Below are 18,072 nucleotides of genomic sequence, written 5' to 3'. Positions count from 1 at the left end.
CCCTAAACCCAATCCCCTCCAAACCCTAAACCCAATCCCCTCCAAACCCTAAACCCAATCCCCTCCAAACCCTAAACCCAATCCACCCCAAACCCTAAACCCAATCCCCTCCAAACCCTAAACCCAATCCCCTCCAAAACCCAAACCCAATCCCCTCCAAACCCTAAACCCAATCCCCTCCAAACCCTAAACCCAATCCACCCCAAACCCTAAACCCAATCCCCTCCAAACCCTAAACCCAATCCCCTCCAAACCCTAAACCCAATCCCCTCCAAACCCTAAACCCAATCCCCTCCAAACCCTAAACCCAATCCCCTCCAAACCCTAAACCCAATCCCCTCCAAACCCTAAACCCAATCCCCTCCAAACCCTAAACCCAATCCCCTCCAAACCCTAAACCCAATCCCCTCCAAACCCTAAACCCAATCCCCTCCAAACCCTAAACCCAATCCCCTCCAAACCCTAAACCCAATCCCCTCCAAACCCTAAACCCAATCCCCTCCAAACCCTAAACCAACACCCCCAACCCTAAACCAACCAAAAACCCTAAACCAACACACCCAACCCTAAACCAACCAAAAACCCTAAACCCAATCCCCCCAAAACCCTAAACCAACACCCTCCAAAACCCAATCCCCTCCAAACCCTAAACCCAATCCCCTCCAAAACCCTAAACCCAATCCCCTCCAAAACCCTAAACCCAATCCCCTCCAAACCCTAAACCCAATCCCCTCCAAACCCTAAACCCAATCCCCTCCAAACCCTAAACCCAATCCACCCCAAACCCTAAACCCAATCCCCTCCAAACCCTAAACCCAATCCCTTCCAAACCCTAAACCCAATCCCCTCCAAACCCTAAACCCAATCCACCCCAAACCCTAAACCCAATCCCCTCCAAACCCTAAACCCAATCCACCCCAAACCCTAAACCCAATCCCCTCCAAACCCTAAACCCAATCCCCTCCAAACCCTAAACCCAATCCCCTCCAAACCCTAAACCCAATCCCTTCCAAACCCTAAACCCAATCCCTTCCAAACCCTAAACTCAATCCCCTCCAAACCCTAAAACCAATCCCCTCCAAACCCTAAAACCAATCCCCTCCAAACCCTAAACCCAATCCCCTCCAAACCCTAAACCCAATCCACCCCAAACCCTAAACCCGATCCCCTCCAAACCCTAAACCAACACCCCTCCAAACCCTAAACCAACACCCCTCCAAAACCCTAAACCAACACCCCTCCAAAACCCTAAACCAACACCCCTCCAAACCCTAAACCCAATCCCCTCCAAACCCTAAACCAACACCCCTCCAAACCCTAAACCAACACCCCTCCAAACCCTAAACCAACACCCCTCCAAACCCTAAACCAACACCCCTCCAAACCCTAAACCAACACCCCTCCAACCCCTAAACCAACACCCCTCCAAACCCTAAACCAACACCCCTCCAAAACCCTAAACCAACACCCCTCCAAACCCTAAACCCAATCCCCTCCAAACCCTAAACCCAATCCCTTCCAAACCCTAAACCCAATCCCTTCCAAACCCTAAACTCAATCCCCTCCAAACCCTAAAACCAATCCCCTCCAAACCCTAAAACCAATCCCCTCCAAACCCTAAACCCAATCCCCTCCAAACCCTAAACCCAATCCACCCCAAACCCTAAACCCAATCCCCTCCAAACCCTAAACCAACACCCCTCCAAACCCTAAACCAACACCCCTCCAAAACCCTAAACCCAATCCCCTCCAAACCCTAAACCCAATCCCCTCCAAACCCTAAACCCAATCCCCTCCAAACCCTAAACTCAATCCCCACCAAACCCTAAACTCAATCCCCCCCAAACCCTAAACCCAATCCCCTCCAAACCCTAAACCCAATCCCCTCCAAACCCAATCCCCTCCAAACCCTAAACCCAATCCCCTCCAAACCCTAAACCCAATCCCCTCCAAACCCTAAACCCAATCCCCTCCAAACCCTAAACCAACACCCCTCCAAAACCCTAAACCCAATCCCCTCCAAACCCTAAACCCAATCCCCTCCAAACCCTAAACCAACACCCCTCCAAACCCTAAACCCAATCCCCTCCAAACCCTAAACCCAATCCACCCCAAACCCTAAACCCAATCCCCTCCAAACCCTAAACCCAATCCCCTCCAAACCCTAAACCCAATCCCCTCCAAACCCTAAACCCAATCCCCTCCAAACCCTAAACCCAATCCCCTCCAAACCCTAAACCCAATCCACCCCAAACCCTAAACCCAATCCCCTCCAAACCCTAAACCCAATCCCCTCCAAAACCCAAACCCAATCCCCTCCAAACCCTAAACCCAATCCCCTCCAAACCCTAAACCCAATCCACCCCAAACCCTAAACCCAATCCCCTCCAAACCCTAAACCCAATCCCCTCCAAACCCTAAACCCAATCCCCTCCAAACCCTAAACCCAATCCCCTCCAAACCCTAAACCCAATCCCCTCCAAACCCTAAACCCAATCCCCTCCAAACCCTAAACCCAATCCACCCCAAACCCTAAACCCAATCCCCTCCAAACCCTAAACCCAATCCCCTCCAAACCCTAAACCCAATCCCCTCCAAACCCTAAACCCAATCCCCTCCAAACCCTAAACCCAATCCCCTCCAAACCCTAAACCAACACCCCCAACCCTAAACCAACCAAAAACCCTAAACCAACACACCCAACCCTAAACCAACCAAAAACCCTAAACCCAATCCCCCCAAAACCCTAAACCAACACCCTCCAAAACCCAATCCCCTCCAAACCCTAAACCCAATCCCCTCCAAAACCCTAAACCCAATCCCCTCCAAAACCCTAAACCCAATCCCCTCCAAACCCTAAACCCAATCCCCTCCAAACCCTAAACCCAATCCCCTCCAAACCCTAAACCCAATCCACCCCAAACCCTAAACCCAATCCCCTCCAAACCCTAAACCCAATCCCTTCCAAACCCTAAACCCAATCCCCTCCAAACCCTAAACCCAATCCACCCCAAACCCTAAACCCAATCCCCTCCAAACCCTAAACCCAATCCACCCCAAACCCTAAACCCAATCCCCTCCAAACCCTAAACCCAATCCCCTCCAAACCCTAAACCCAATCCCCTCCAAACCCTAAACCCAATCCCTTCCAAACCCTAAACCCAATCCCTTCCAAACCCTAAACTCAATCCCCTCCAAACCCTAAAACCAATCCCCTCCAAACCCTAAAACCAATCCCCTCCAAACCCTAAACCCAATCCCCTCCAAACCCTAAACCCAATCCACCCCAAACCCTAAACCCGATCCCCTCCAAACCCTAAACCAACACCCCTCCAAACCCTAAACCAACACCCCTCCAAAACCCTAAACCAACACCCCTCCAAACCCTAAACCCAATCCCCTCCAAACCCTAAACCAACACCCCTCCAAACCCTAAACCAACACCCCTCCAAACCCTAAACCAACACCCCTCCAAACCCTAAACCAACACCCCTCCAAACCCTAAACCAACACCCCTCCAAACCCTAAACCAACACCCCTCCAAACCCTAAACCAACACCCCTCCAAAACCCTAAACCAACACCCCTCCAAACCCTAAACCCAATCCCCTCCAAACCCTAAACCCAATCCCTTCCAAACCCTAAACCCAATCCCTTCCAAACCCTAAACTCAATCCCCTCCAAACCCTAAAACCAATCCCCTCCAAACCCTAAAACCAATCCCCTCCAAACCCTAAACCCAATCCCCTCCAAACCCTAAACCCAATCCACCCCAAACCCTAAACCCAATCCCCTCCAAACCCTAAACCAACACCCCTCCAAACCCTAAACCAACACCCCTCCAAAACCCTAAACCCAATCCCCTCCAAACCCTAAACCCAATCCCCTCCAAACCCTAAACCCAATCCCCTCCAAACCCTAAACTCAATCCCCACCAAACCCTAAACTCAATCCCCCCCAAACCCTAAACCCAATCCCCTCCAAACCCTAAACCCAATCCCCTCCAAACCCAATCCCCTCCAAACCCTAAACCCAATCCCCTCCAAACCCTAAACCCAATCCCCTCCAAACCCTAAACCCAATCCCCTCCAAACCCTAAACCCAATCCCCTCCAAACCCTAAACCAACACCCCTCCAAACCCTAAACCAACACCCCTCCAAAACCCTAAACCCAATCCCCTCCAAACCCTAAACCAACACCCCTCCAAAACCCTAAACCCAATCCCCTCCAAACCCTAAACCAGACCGAACTCCCCATGTGAATTGACGAACCCGACCCTGGACTAACCCCGAGCCCGGGCTCTCCCGGGATCAGCGCTTCTTCACGGCCGGGGGCCGAGCCTCGGAACCCTGATCGACCCTGTGCTGCTCCGATAACCTCCGCAGCAGCAGCAGCAGCAGCGACTCCCCGAGGGAAAGCGGTCCTGAGGTTGGAGGCAGCCCCCGGGGTGGGGGGGGAGGGTGGGGGGCCGGCGGGGGCGGGGTGGACACGAGCCAGCCCAGGCCCGATCCCCGGCCTCTGGTACTCACCGCGCTCTGCTCGGGATCCCCGCTCATAATCGGCCCCCTGGCGAGGAAAGCGGGACCTTTCCCGCCCTGAACATCCATCCGGAGAGAGAGAGAGCGGGCCCACACTGGGAGCTGCCCCCGGAGGGGGGAGGAAGCCTCTGCGCGATCAGGCAGAGAATAAACCCTTAGGCCTCAGGCTTCACTTACTCCCGTTCCCTAGCAACCGCCGCCATGTTGGAGCTGCAGGCCCCGGCACCAAACGCCTCTCATTAAAATCTAAATATTATTTTAAAAGTTCACGTCCTCTGCTCTCCGTGCTGGAAATAAGTTCACATTTTATCTTCATTTTCATAAAAAATACTCTCAGTAATCAGTTTAATTCATTGTTCACCCCTGACCCCAAACCCATCCGGGCGCCGTCGCCTAGCAACACCTTCCAACCCCTCCCCCCCTCAATATAAATCAAATATTTATAGTGGTTGATTTTTATTTTATTCACGCTCTACGCTGCTCATATCGAAACTTTGTGCAGAATTCTAAGAAAAAAGTGATTATTTGTCGTTCTAAAATTACGATGGACGCCACGCGTTACGTCACCATCAGGCTCCATGGTTACCAATGGAGAGAATCTCCATGGCGGCGTCCATGGTAACGGCGTCAATGACGTCACGGGGCACGGGCCACGGGTCCCGTGCGGGCCGGGGAAATTGTTGCAGTCTCAGTCGAACTGGGCCAGCCTCTTAAAGGCTCTTCAAGCAGACTCTGTCGGCGGATAAATATAGGGGATTAACATACTGTTCAAAGGAAGGCAATAAACTGGGGGAAGAACAGAATCAGTGGAGAAACTGGAGAAATTTAAACTGTTCTCCCTGACGTTAGGTGGATTAGTTTGGAATTGAATCACAGAATTTTAACAGCACAGAGGGAGGCCATTCGGCCCATCCTGTCTGCACTGACTCTCCGAATGAGCATTATGACCTAGTGCCATTGCCCTGCCTTTTCCCCCTACCCTTGCACATTGTTTCTATTCAAATAATCATCTAATGTCCTCTTGAATGCCTTGATTGAACCTGCCTCCACCACACTTACAGGCAGCGCATTCCAGACCTGAACCACTTGTTGTGTGAAAAAGTTTTTTCTCACCTCGCATTTACTCCCTTTGCAAATCACTTTAAGTCTGAGCCCTCTCGCTCTTGATCCTTTTACAAGCGGGAACAGCTTCTCCCTATCTACTCTGTCCAACCCCCTCATGATTTTGAGCATCGCTATCAAATCTCCTCTCAGCCGCCTTCTCTCCAAGGAGAACAGTCTCAACCACTCCGATCTAGCCTCATAGCTGAAGTTTCTCATCCCTGGAACCATTCTTGTAAACCTCTTCTGCACTCTCTCCAATGTGTTCACATCCTTTCTGTAATGTGGTGACCTGAACTGTACACAATACTCCAGCTGAGGTCTAGTGTCTTATATAAATTCAGCATAACCTCCTTGTTCTTGTACACTATGCCCTTATTAATAAAGCCCAGGGCACTATCTGCTTTATTAACTGGTCTCTCCACCTCTTCTGCCACATTCAATGATCTATGCACCCAGGTCTGTCTTCTCCTCCACCCCCTTCAAAATGTCACCCCTTATTTTATGTTGTCTCTCCATGTTCTTCCTACCAAAATGAATCACCTCTCACTTCTCCACATTGAACTTCATCTGCCTCCTATCTGCCCACCCCACCAACTTGTCTATGTCCTCTTGAAGTTCCACACCATCCTCCTCGCAGTTCACAACACACCCAAGCTTTATATCATCCACAAACTTTGAAAATATCCTCTGCACAACAAGATCTAGATCATTAATATATATCAGGAAAAACAAAGGTCCCAAAACTGACCCTTGGGGAACTCCATTACAAACCTTCCTCCAGCCAGGAAAAATATCCACTGACCATTACTCTCTGCTTCCTATTTTTCAGCCAATTTTGTATCCACATTGCTACTGTCCCTTTTATCCCATGAACAATAACTTTTCTCACAAGTCTGTTGTGTGACACTGTGTCAAATGCCTTTTGAAAGTCTATGTACACCACATCAACAGCATTACCCTCATCCACCTTTTCTGTTACCCCTTCAAAAAACTCCAGCTAGTTAGTTAAACACGATTTCCCCTTTAGAAATCCAGACGGGCTCTTCCTTATCAAACCATTTTTTCTATGTGACTACAAATACCAAATAATTGTTTTCAGGAGCTTCCCCACCACTGAAGTTAAACTGACTGGTCTGTAATTGTTGGGCTTATCCTTACAACCTTTTTCGAACAAGGGCGTAATGTTTGCAATTCTCCAATCCTCTGGCACCAGCCCTGAGTCTAGGGGAGGCTGAAAGATTATTGCCCCTGCAATTGCTACTCTCACTTCCTTCAATATCCTTGGATGCATCTCATCCAGCCCCAGTGCCTTGTCAACTTTAAGTACTGACAGTTTATCCAACACATCCTCCTTATCAGTTTGGAACCCTTCTAGTGACAGTTTTGTAAAATTCATTCATGGGATATGGGCATCACTGACTGGGCCAGCATTTATTGTCTATCCCTAATTACCTCTTGAACTGAGTGGCTTGCCGTGGGTCTGGTGTCACATGTAGGCCAGACCAGGTAAGGGTGGCAGATTTCCTTCCCTATAGGGCATTAGTGAACCAGATGGGTTTTTATGACAATCAACAATGGTTTCATGGTCATCATCAGAGTTTTAATTGCAGATTTTTTATTGAATTCAAATTTCACCATCTGCCCTGGTGGGTTTTGAACCTGGGTCCCCAGAGAATTACCCTGGGACTCTGGAATATGAATCCAGTGGCAATACCACTATGCCACTGCCTCCCCACTTCCTCCTCTGTCCCCATGGCCTGGGTAGCATCTGCTTCCTTGCTAAAGACAGATGCAAAATATTCATTTAACACCTCAGCCATGCCCCCTGCTTCCATATGTAAATCCCTGTTTTGGTGCCTAATAGGCCCTACCCCTCCTTTTACCACCCTTTTACAATTTATGTGCCCAAAGAAGACTTTGGGATTCCCCTTTCTGTTGGCTGCCAGTCTTTTCTCATAATCCCTCTTTGCTTCTCTTATTTGCTTCTTCATCTCCCCTCTGAACCTTCTGTATCTAGCCTAGTTCTCAATTGTATTGTTTATCTGACGCCTGTCATAAGCACACTTTTTCTTAATTTCTATCTCCTTTTTCATCCAGGGAGCTCTGGATTTGTTTGCATTACCTTTCCCTTTTGAGGGAATATATCTTGACCATTTCTTCTTTGAAGGTAGCCTATTGTTCAGCTACAGTTTTTCCCACCAACCTTTGGTTCCAGTCTATCCAGCCCAGCTCCCTTCTTGCCCCATTGAAGTCAGCTCTGCCCCAGTTAATTATTCTTACTCTGGATTGCCTATTGTCCTTTTCTATCATCATCCTAAAACATACTATACAATGATCAATGTCTCCTAAATATTCCCCCACAGACATTTGATCTACTTGGCCCACCTCATTTCCAAGAACCAGGTCCAACAGTGCGTCTTTTCTTGTTGGATTGGACACTTACTGCTGTAGAAAATTCTCCTGAACACAATCTAGGAACTTTTCCCCCTCTCCACCCTTTACACTACCACTGTTCCAGTCTGCATCTGGGTAATTAAAGTCCCCCATTATAACTACTCTATAATGCCTGCATCTCTCTGTAATTCCCCTGCAGATTTGTTCTTCTACATCCTTCTCACTATTTGGTGGCCTACAGACTACACCAAGCAACGTAATTCCCCCTTTTTGTTCCTTAGCTCTAGCCAAATAGATTCTGTCCTTGAACCCTCTGGAACACCCTCTTTCTCCAGCACTGCAATGCTCTCCTTAACCAATACCGCCACCCCTCCACCTTTCCTTCCTTTCCTATCTCTTCTGAACACTTTGAACACAGGAATATTTAACACCCAGTTCTGCCCTTCCTTGAGGCAGGTCTCTGTTATCGCCACAACATCATATTTCCACATGGCAATCTGCACCTGTAACTCCCTAATCTTATTTACTATACTCTGCATTCACATACATGCATAGTAACCCTGATTTAGATTTTGTTACTTTCTCCCTTACCCTGACTTTACCTATTAATGTACTATTTTCTATTCTAGTGGTTTCTATCCCTCCCAGTATTTTGGGCACCTTGGTAATCCTCTCTAATATTTTCTCTTGGTTCCCACACCCCTGCCGAGTTAGTTTAAAGTCCTCCCAACAGAACTAGCAAAACGCCCCACAAGGAACTCAGACCCAGCTCTGTTCAGGTACAGCCCGCCCTGCTTGTACAGGTGCCATCTCCCCCAGAGCCAGTCCCAGTGACCCAGGAATCTAAAGTACCCCCCTCCTGCACCATCTTTCCAGCCACACATTTATCTGCCTTATCCTCCTATTTCTGTCCTCACTGGCACGTGGCACTGGGAGTAATCCAGAAATTACTACATTTGAGGTCCTGCTTGTTAATTTTCTACCTAGCTCCCTAAATTCTGATTGCAGGACCACATCCCCCTTCCCATCTAAGTAATTGGTACCAATATGGACCACGACTTCTGGCTGATCACCCTCCCCCAGAAGAATGTTCTGCAGCCACCCTGTGACATCCTTGACCCTGGCACCAGGGAGGTAACATACCATCCTGGAGTCACATGTACAGCCGCAGAAACAACTGTCTGTTCCCCTAACCAATGAATCCCCTATCACTATAGCTCTTCCTTTCTTCTTCCTCCCCTCCTGTACAGCCGAGCCGATCGTGGTGCCACAAACTTGGCTCTGACTGCTCTCCTCTGAGGAGCCAGCGCCCTCACCAGCTTCCAAAATGGAAAACTGATTTGTGAGCGGGACCCCAGGGGACACCTGCACTACCTTCCGACTTCTCTTGGGCTGCCTGGTGGTCACCCCTTCCCTCTCTGTCTCCAGGCCCTTAAGCTGCGGTGTGACCACCTCTCTGAATGTACTATCCACGTAGCTCTCACCCTCATGGATGCGCCACAGTGACTCCAGCAGCTGCTGCTCAAGCTGACACCCAGAGCTCAAGTTTCTGCAGCTGACAGCACTTCCTGCACATGTTTATCCAGGACAGCAGGTACAGGGCTTTGGGTGGAGAGCAGGGCAGTGGGATTAGTTTTGGGATTGATAAAGGGCTATGGGGAGAGAGCGGGCCAGTGGGATTAGTTTGGGATTGATGCAGGGCTATGGGGAGAGAGCAGGGCAGTGGGATTAGTTTGGGGATTGATACAGGGCTATGGGCAGAGAGTGGGGCAGTGGGATTAGTTTGGGATTGATACAGGGCTATGGGCAGAGAGCGGGGCAGTGGGATTAGTTTGGGATTGATCCAGGGCTATGGGGAGAGAGTGGGGCAGTGGGATTAGTTTGGGATTGATACAGGGCTATGGGGAGAGAGTGGGGCAGTGGGATTAGTTTGGGATTGATACAGGGCTATGGGGAGAGAGTGGGACAGTGGGATTAGTGTGGGATTGATACAGGGCTATGGGGAGAGAGTGGGGCAGTGGGATTAGTTTGGGATTGATCCAGGGCTATGGGGAGAGAGTGGGGCAGTGGGATTAGTTTGGGGTTTTTACAGGGCAATGGGGAGAGAGTGGGGCAGTGGGATTAGTTTGGGATTGACACTGGGTTATGGGGAGAGAGTGGGGCAGTGGGATTAGTTTGGCATTGACACTGGGCTATGGGGAGGGAGACGGGAAGGGAGTGTGGGTTTTTAACTTTCACTCAAATGGTTTCTTCCCATGTCTGAGTTTTTTTCTAACTGATGAGCGAATGGGTTGATGGAAAATGAAAAACCTCTCGGGTTCACCTGACCCCCCTCCTGTGATTGTTCTCCAGCCTGTATTCCTGATTTGATTCCTACTCTTCAATGATTGGATATTACAGGAGGAATGGGAACTTTCCTCTCAACCTGGCCATCAGAACAGAGCGAGAGAGAGTTTCCAGCATTCATGGAACCTAAACCCCGGGCAGGCTGTTGGCCTTTGTGTGCATCTGCATCAAGCTGTGTGTAGACCTCGGTACGCAAACACCAAGTGTCACCCGGTGCTGAGATTCTTCATGTACCTCCTGCAGTGATGGATGTTTCTGGTCACCTTGCCACGAGACACCCCAAGCAGCTGAATCATGCACTATCACCTTCCCCGTGTGAAGAAGTTTATGCAGAGAGACAGCTTTGACACATGCTCATGTGGTCCACACGTAACATCCTAGAGGCCCTGCAGGACAGGAGATGGTCAGATGGTTTCCTGTGAGCTGGATGACAAAGTCATTTAGCAGATTGCCTGATGGCTGGTGGTGAGATGGGCCCTCCCTGTCAGATCCCTCCTGCACCCACCGAGTCTCACCCTCTGCACGTGCTGCCCTCGAGGTGGCTGTGGTGGGGACGAGACCGTTGTTCACCTCCTTGTGGATTGTGCCTTTGTAAAGAAGGTCTGGAGAGAGATGCAGTGGTTTCTGTCGAGGTTCACCCCGAGCAGTTCTGTGACACAGGACTCTGTGCTCTACGGGCTGTTCCCAGGGACACACACCAAGACAAACATCAACTGCAGCTGGAGGATCATCAACTCGGTGAAAGACGCTCTTTGGTCTGCCCGAATCCTGTTGGTCTTCCAGCGCAAAGAGTTGTCCCCGACCAAGTGTTACAGACTGGCACATTCCAAGGTCCAGGCCTGCGTGCTGAGAGACGCACTGAAGCTTGGGGCAGCCGCTGCAATAAAGAAGCAATGGGAAAAGCTCTGAGACCTTTCAACCACAGTGCACTGAGGGGACTGGAAACTGTAATAGCCCTCGGGCTGTGTGCCTGACATGCAATGTATGTATAAATATAACGGGAATCTGGTGTCCAATTGTCTCGGCCATCCCTGCCATTAGAAACATAGAAACATAGAAAATAGGAGCAGGAGTAGGCCATTCAGCCCCTCAAGCCTGCTCCGCCATTCAATAAGATCATGGCTGATCCTCCCATACTCCCTCTCTCTCCCCATGCACTTTGAAACCTTTAGAGTCTAGAAATCTATGTATTTCCTTCTTAAATATATTTAGTGACTTGGCCTCCACAGCCCCTATGGTAGAGAATTCCACAGGTTCACCACCCTCTGAGTGAAGAAGTTTCTCCTCATCTCAGTCCTAAATGGTCTACCCCATATCCTGAGACTGTGACCCCTTGTTCTAGACCCTCCCAGCCAGAGGAAACATCATCCCTACATCCAGTCTGTCAAACCCTGTCAGAATTGTATACGTTTCTCATAGACTCATTGAGTCATAGAGGTCTACAGCACAGAAAAAGGCCCTTCGGCCCATCCAGTCTGCTCCGGTCGAACAAATACTGGACTTTTCTAATCCCATTTTCCAGCACTAGGCCCATAGCAAGTGCACATCCCAAATACTTCTCAATGTTATGAGGGTTTCTGTCTCAACCACCCTTTCAGGCAGTGAGTTCCAGATTCCCACCACCCTCTAGGTGAAAAAATTCTTCCTCACATCCCCTCTAAACCTCCTGCCCCTTACCTTAAATCTATGCCCCCCCGGTTATTGATCCCTCCACCAAGAGGAAAAGTTCCTTCCTGTCTACCCTATCTATGCCCCTCATAATTTTATACACCTCAATCATGTCCCCCCTCAATCTCCTCTGCTCCAGGGAAAATAACCCCAGTCTATCCAATCTCTCCTCATAACTAAAACTCTCCAGCCCAGGCAACATTCTGGTAAATCTCCTCTGCACTCTCTCTAGTGCAATCACATCCTTCCTATAATGCAGATTCCAGAACTGCACACAATACTCTAGCTGTGTCCTAACCAGTGTTTTATACAGTTCCAGCATAACCTCCCTGCTCTTATATTCTGTGCCTCGGCTAATACAGGCAAGTATCCCATATGCCTTCTTAACCACCTTATCTACCTGCCCCGCTACCTTAAGGGACCGGTGGACATGCATACAAGGTCCCTCTGATCCTCGGTACTTCCCAGGGTCCGACCATTCATTGTGTATTCCCGTGCCTTGTTTGTCCTGCCCAAGTGCATCACCTCACACTTACCCGGATTAAATTCCATTTGCCACTGACCAGCCCAACTATATCCTCCTGTAATCTATTTACCACCCCACCAATTTTCGTGTCATCCGCAAACTTAATGATCAACCCTCCTACATTCAAGTCTAAATCATGTATATGTACCACAAACAGCAAGGGACCCAACACCAATCCCTGTGGAAACCCCACTGGACACAGGCATCCAGTCACAAAAACACCCCTCGACCATCACCCTCTGCTTCCTGCCACTCAGCCAATTCTGGATCCAATTTGCCAAATTGCCTTGGATCCCATGGGCTCTTACCTTCGTTATCAGTCTCCCATGTGAGACCTTATCAAAAGCCTTGCTGAAGTCCAAGTAGACTACGTCAAATGCATTGCCCTCATCTACACACCTGGTTACCTCTTCAAAAAATTCAATCAAGTTGGTCAGACATGACCTCCCCTTAACAAAACCATGCTGACTGTCCTTGATTCATCCCTGCCTCTCCAAGTGTAGATTAATTCTGTCCCTCAGAATTGCTTCCAATAATTTCCCCACTACTGAGGTTAGACTGACTGGCCTGTAGTTCCCTGGTTTATCCCTCCCTCCCTTCTTGAATAACGGTACCACATTGGCTGTCCTCCAGTCCTCTGACACCTCTCCTGTGGCCAGAGAGGTATTGAAAACCCTACCTATGTCTTCCGGCTCCACACACAAATTACCATTATGGTCCTTAATGGGCCCTACTCTTTCCCTAGTTATCCTTATTCTCTTAATGTACTTGTAAAATAACGTTGGATTTTTCTTTATTTTACCTGCCAATGTCTTGCTCTGCTAATTTCCTTTTTAAGATCCCCCCTACCCATTCTATACTCCTCTAGGGCTTCCGCTGTTTTGAACTCTCGGTGCCTGCCGTAAGCCTCCCTTTTTCTCTTTATCCAATCCTGTATATCCCTCGACATCCAGGGTTCCCTGGGTTTGATGGTCCCACCCTTTGTCCTTACTGGAATATGTTGGCCCTGTACTCTCCCTATTTCCTTCTTGAATGAGTCCCAATGCTCTGACACAGATTTACCTAAAAGTAACTGCTCCCAGTCCACTCTGGCAAAAAATTTAAATGCTCCCCAACAGCACTTGCAAACCTCCCCTCTCATTCTTGTAATCTCCAGTGAATACAGGCCTAATCAGCCCAATTTCTCCTCATACGACAATCCTGTCATCCCAAGAATCAGTCTGGCGAACATTTGCTGCACTCCCTCTATGGCAAGTATATCCTTTCTTAGGTAAGGAGGCCAAAACTGCACATAACACTCCAGATGTGATCTCACCAAGGCCCTGTACAGCTGCAGTAAGACATAAAAACATAAAAACTGCGGATGCTGGAAATCCAAAACAAAAACAGAATTACCTGGAAAAACTCAGCAGGTCTGGCAGCGTCGGCGGAGAAGAAAAGAGTTGACGTTTCGAGTCCTCATGACCCTTCGACAGAACTCAACGTGCTCCACGTCTACTTTGTCTATCCCCTTTAGCATCTTATATACCTCAATTAGATCTCCTCATCCTTCTAAACTCTAGTGAGTATAGGTCTAAACTGCTCAATCTCTCCTCATAAGACAAACCCCGCATCTCTGGAATCAATCAAGTGAACCTCCTCTGAACCGCCTCCAATGCAACTACATCCTTCCTCAAGTAAGGGAACCAAAACTGTGCACAGTACTCCAGGTGCGGTCTCACCAATGCCTTGTACAGTTGCAACAACACTTGCCTATTTTAATACTCTATTCCTTTAGCAATAAATGCCAAAATTCCATTTGCCTTCCTTATTACCTGCTGTACCTGCATACTAGCTTTCAGTGATTCATACACAAGGACACCCAGATCCCTCTGCACTGAAGCATTCTGAAGTTTCTCTGCATTTAAATAATAAGTCACCTTTTTATTCTTCCGACCAAAATGGATAACCTCACACTAATCCATGTTAAACTCCATCCAGGATATACAACTCCCACTAGTGTTTTCTGCCCCTTGTTGCCTCTTAGCTCCACCCGAACTGATTCTACATCTAGATTTTCTGAGCCAAGATCCCTTCTCATTATTGCACTGATTTCATCCTTAACTAACAACACCACCCCACCTCCTTTTCATTTGTGCCTGTCTGTCCTAAATATTGAGTACCTCGGATAGTCACTTCCCAGCCTTAGTCACCCTACAGCCGTGTCTCCGTAATCGCAATCATATTTTATCCGTTTACATCTGTTTGCGCTGTTAGTTGATCTATCTTATCGTGACTGATCCGTGCATTCAGGTTCATTGCCTTTAGACTTGTCTTATTAACATTTTTACACTTTTTTTTGTACTATGGCCCTATTTGCTGCTAGCTCTTGTTTCCCCTGCCTTCCACTTTTGCTTTTTACTTTTCTATCTTTGGTTTCTATCTTTGTTTCCCTCTCTTGTGTCTCCCCGCTCAGATTCCCATCCCCCCATCAATCTAGTTTAAACCCTCCCCCACAGTACCAGCAAATACCCCTGCGGGGGTATTAGTCCCGGTCCTGCTGGGGTGTAACCTGTCCAGTTTGTACAGGTCCCGTCTTCCCCAGAATCGGTCCCAATGCCTCAGGAGCTAAGTCTCCTCCCTGCTACACCATCTCTCCAGCCATTCATTCATCTGGTCTATTCTCCTATTCCTGATCTCAGTAGCACAGGGAGTAATCCTGAGATTACTACCTTTGAGGTCCTGCTTTTTAGTTTATTTCCTCGCCCCCTATATTCTGCTTTCAGGGCCTTGCATCTTGCACCACCTCAGAATTAATTCTGAGACCCTGAACATCAGGACTCTCATGGACAGGCCCAGCAGTGACAGACCAGTGACAGGCGCATTGCTATCACAGCCTGGGACCCTGAGTGAGGCATGGCGGGCAGGGGAAGGCCAGCTCAAGGGACAAGGTGGTGGATACGCACCTCCCTCTGGGAAGCTAAATCAGATCATCAACACCACGGGGGTTGGCTTCACCATAAAAAACAGCAAACTGACCACCTCAGCAAGACCCCATGTGGGATAAGCGAACGCCTCACCACCCTTTGGCTCGCCCTGGTCTGGAAACAGTGCAGCTCAGTCATCAGCGCGTATACTCCGACCCTACATGCAACGGATGATGCCAAAGGGGAACTCTCTACTCCAGCCTCAATCGTCCATTGTCCCATATCCCAAAGGGAGAGGAGCCGATTCTCCTCGATGAGTTCAATGCCAGTGTCGGGAGGGACACAAACCTCTGGGAGGATGCGATTGGCTAGGAAGGTGTAGGGAAAGCTAATGCCAACAGAGTCCTCCTTCTGACAAAATGCCCAGAACATGGTCTGATCACAACAGGCACCTTATTTTGTCAGAGAGACAAACACAAGACCTCACGGCAACACCCTCGCTCCAGACGGTGACACCTGCTGGGCTACGTCACCGTCTGGAGCGAGGGACCGTAAGGGTGCTCACACCGCCTGCACGACAGGAACTGACCGCTGGACCCACCATCACCGAGTCCAGGCCACTACCTCCATCAGCCTGGCCCAGAGGTAGCAGAGGCAGCGGAAGAGCCACCACAGGGAGATCAATGGGCCGGAACACCCGAGCTTGAGGGCAGTGTACCTGTGGGGGTGTTGGGGGGGGGTGGGGGGGGGGGTGGTGATGCACCAGAGGTGTTCTGGGGAGCCAATCCCCACCGACCCCCCACGGCACTCCCCCCACCCCCACAGGGACTCATCACCCCCACGGGTTTCCCCCACTCTCACAGGATTTCCCCAACCCCCCATGGAACTCCCCCACATTGGACCTCCCTCCCCCCTTCTCCATGGAACTCCCCCTCCCCTAAATTGGGACTGCCCCGCCCCCCCCCCCAAGGCCCAACTTTCACCGCCTCACCCCTGAGGCCCAACCAACCCAACACCCCACCGAGGCCCAACCCCCTCCCCTCGAGGCGCAACCTAACCCGACCGACTCCCATCAAAATCACTGCCCTCCCACCCGCCACCCCCCATATTCTACCTTTCTCCCGTCTCCCTGACCAGTCGAAGACCTTTAAACTTACCTGGTTAGTGTCATAAAAAAAGAGGCTGTGGACTCCTCACATCTGACAGAGCTGCACTCGACACTGGGCCCCGGGGATGAGCTGCACCGGCTGGATCTCACCCGACTCACAGAAGGTCAGGCTGGAGATGATCGAGTAGGATCCAAGTAGCAATCCGACTCTGCGTGCCACTCCACAGGAGTTCAGGCCCAGTGTTGATGGGCTCAAAGATTCGGAGAAGAAAGATCTACTCAGTGCTTGCCTCACCAGCACGGTCAATGTCCACAGTGCCTGGTCTGACCTTAAATCTACCACAAACAGCTCCTGCAAGGATACTCTTGGTATCTCCACCAGGAAATATCAAGGCTGCTCTGAAGAGAACGACCAGGGGATCCAGGGGCTGTTAATCACAAGCATAAGGTGTCCCTGAGCTGGAAGCACCACCAACATTCGAGGGAAAGAAAGCAGATTGACAGACAAATGAAGGCCAAGGTCCAACCTGTGACCTAAAGAACAAACGGCGTGTGGAAAGAGCGCAGGAAACTCATCGACAGCCACGACCTGTGTGGGTTCTTCAGTGCAGTCAAGACCTTCTATGGCCTAAGCACCCAAGGACTTACCCCACTGAGAGCTCAGAACGGACTGGCACTCATCATTGACAGAGAGGCAGTCAGCTCTCACTGGGAGGAGCTCTTCAGCCATCTCCTCAACCGAGACTCAGTTCTTGACATGAGTGCCCTTGACCACAACCGCCACCCCCTCAGCACAATCCCAGCCATCGAAAAGGCCGCCCAGCAGCCAAGAACCAACAAGGCCGCTGGAGCAGACGGAATTCCAGCCGAAATGCTAAAATACGGCGGAGAAGTACTCTCAGACACAAACGCTTGACCTCATCACCCACATCTGAAAGGAGAAGAGCTCTGAGATGAAGTAATTGTGACCATCTCCAAAAAAAAGGAGACATGACTGACCGGGGTATCTACAGAGGGGTGTCTCTGCTGTCCACCACAGGGAAGGTCATTGCAAGGTTCCTTCTCAATCGCCTTCTCCCTCTGGCTGATGAGCTCCTACCGGAGTCACCATGTGGATTCCGCCCATCAAGAGGCAGAGTGGACATGGTCTTCACAGCAAGACAAGTCCAAGAGAAATGCAAAGGGCAGCAGCGACCCCTAGTCATGGCTGCCTTTGACCTCATAAAGGTCTCCAGCTCTATCAACCGGGTGGGACCATGGAGCATCCTCCTCAAATCTGGCTGCCTGCAGAAATTCGTCACCATCCCCCGCCTCCTGGACGATGACATGAAGCTGTGTTTCTTACTGACTGACCCACACTAGCGCAAACTGGGATCATCGCACCAATGCTCTATCCCACCTTCCTTGCTGCAACACACCAGCCCATCTCCAGGGAGCTCCCTGCCGGAGGGGAGTTACTCTACAGGACTCTACACTATCGCC

General features: G+C 49.8%; 1 protein-coding gene across 3 annotated transcripts in view; it reads right to left on the bottom strand.

The window, feature by feature from the left end:
* The window catches only part of ppp1r16a (protein phosphatase 1, regulatory subunit 16A), a 145,033-nt gene extending 140,318 nt beyond the window's left edge, over positions 1 to 4,715 (bottom strand). Inside the window, exon 1 of one of the 3 annotated variants that reach the window (XM_041184870.1) lies at positions 4,530 to 4,715. The gene's annotated coding sequence lies outside the window, so the exon portion shown is untranslated. Of the gene's footprint in view, positions 1 to 4,287; positions 4,430 to 4,529 lie in introns of those variants that run through there. The other 2 variants (XM_041184874.1, XM_041184871.1) reach the window with 2 other exon arrangements.
* Positions 4,716 to 18,072: the final 13,357 nt, after the last annotated feature.

This window comes from Carcharodon carcharias, chromosome 3 (genome assembly GCF_017639515.1).
Source record: "Carcharodon carcharias isolate sCarCar2 chromosome 3, sCarCar2.pri, whole genome shotgun sequence".
Lineage (NCBI taxonomy): Eukaryota > Metazoa > Chordata > Chondrichthyes > Lamniformes > Lamnidae > Carcharodon > Carcharodon carcharias.
The sequence above is the reverse complement of the archived record's forward strand: the minus strand, read 5'-3'. Positions and strand labels throughout refer to the sequence as shown.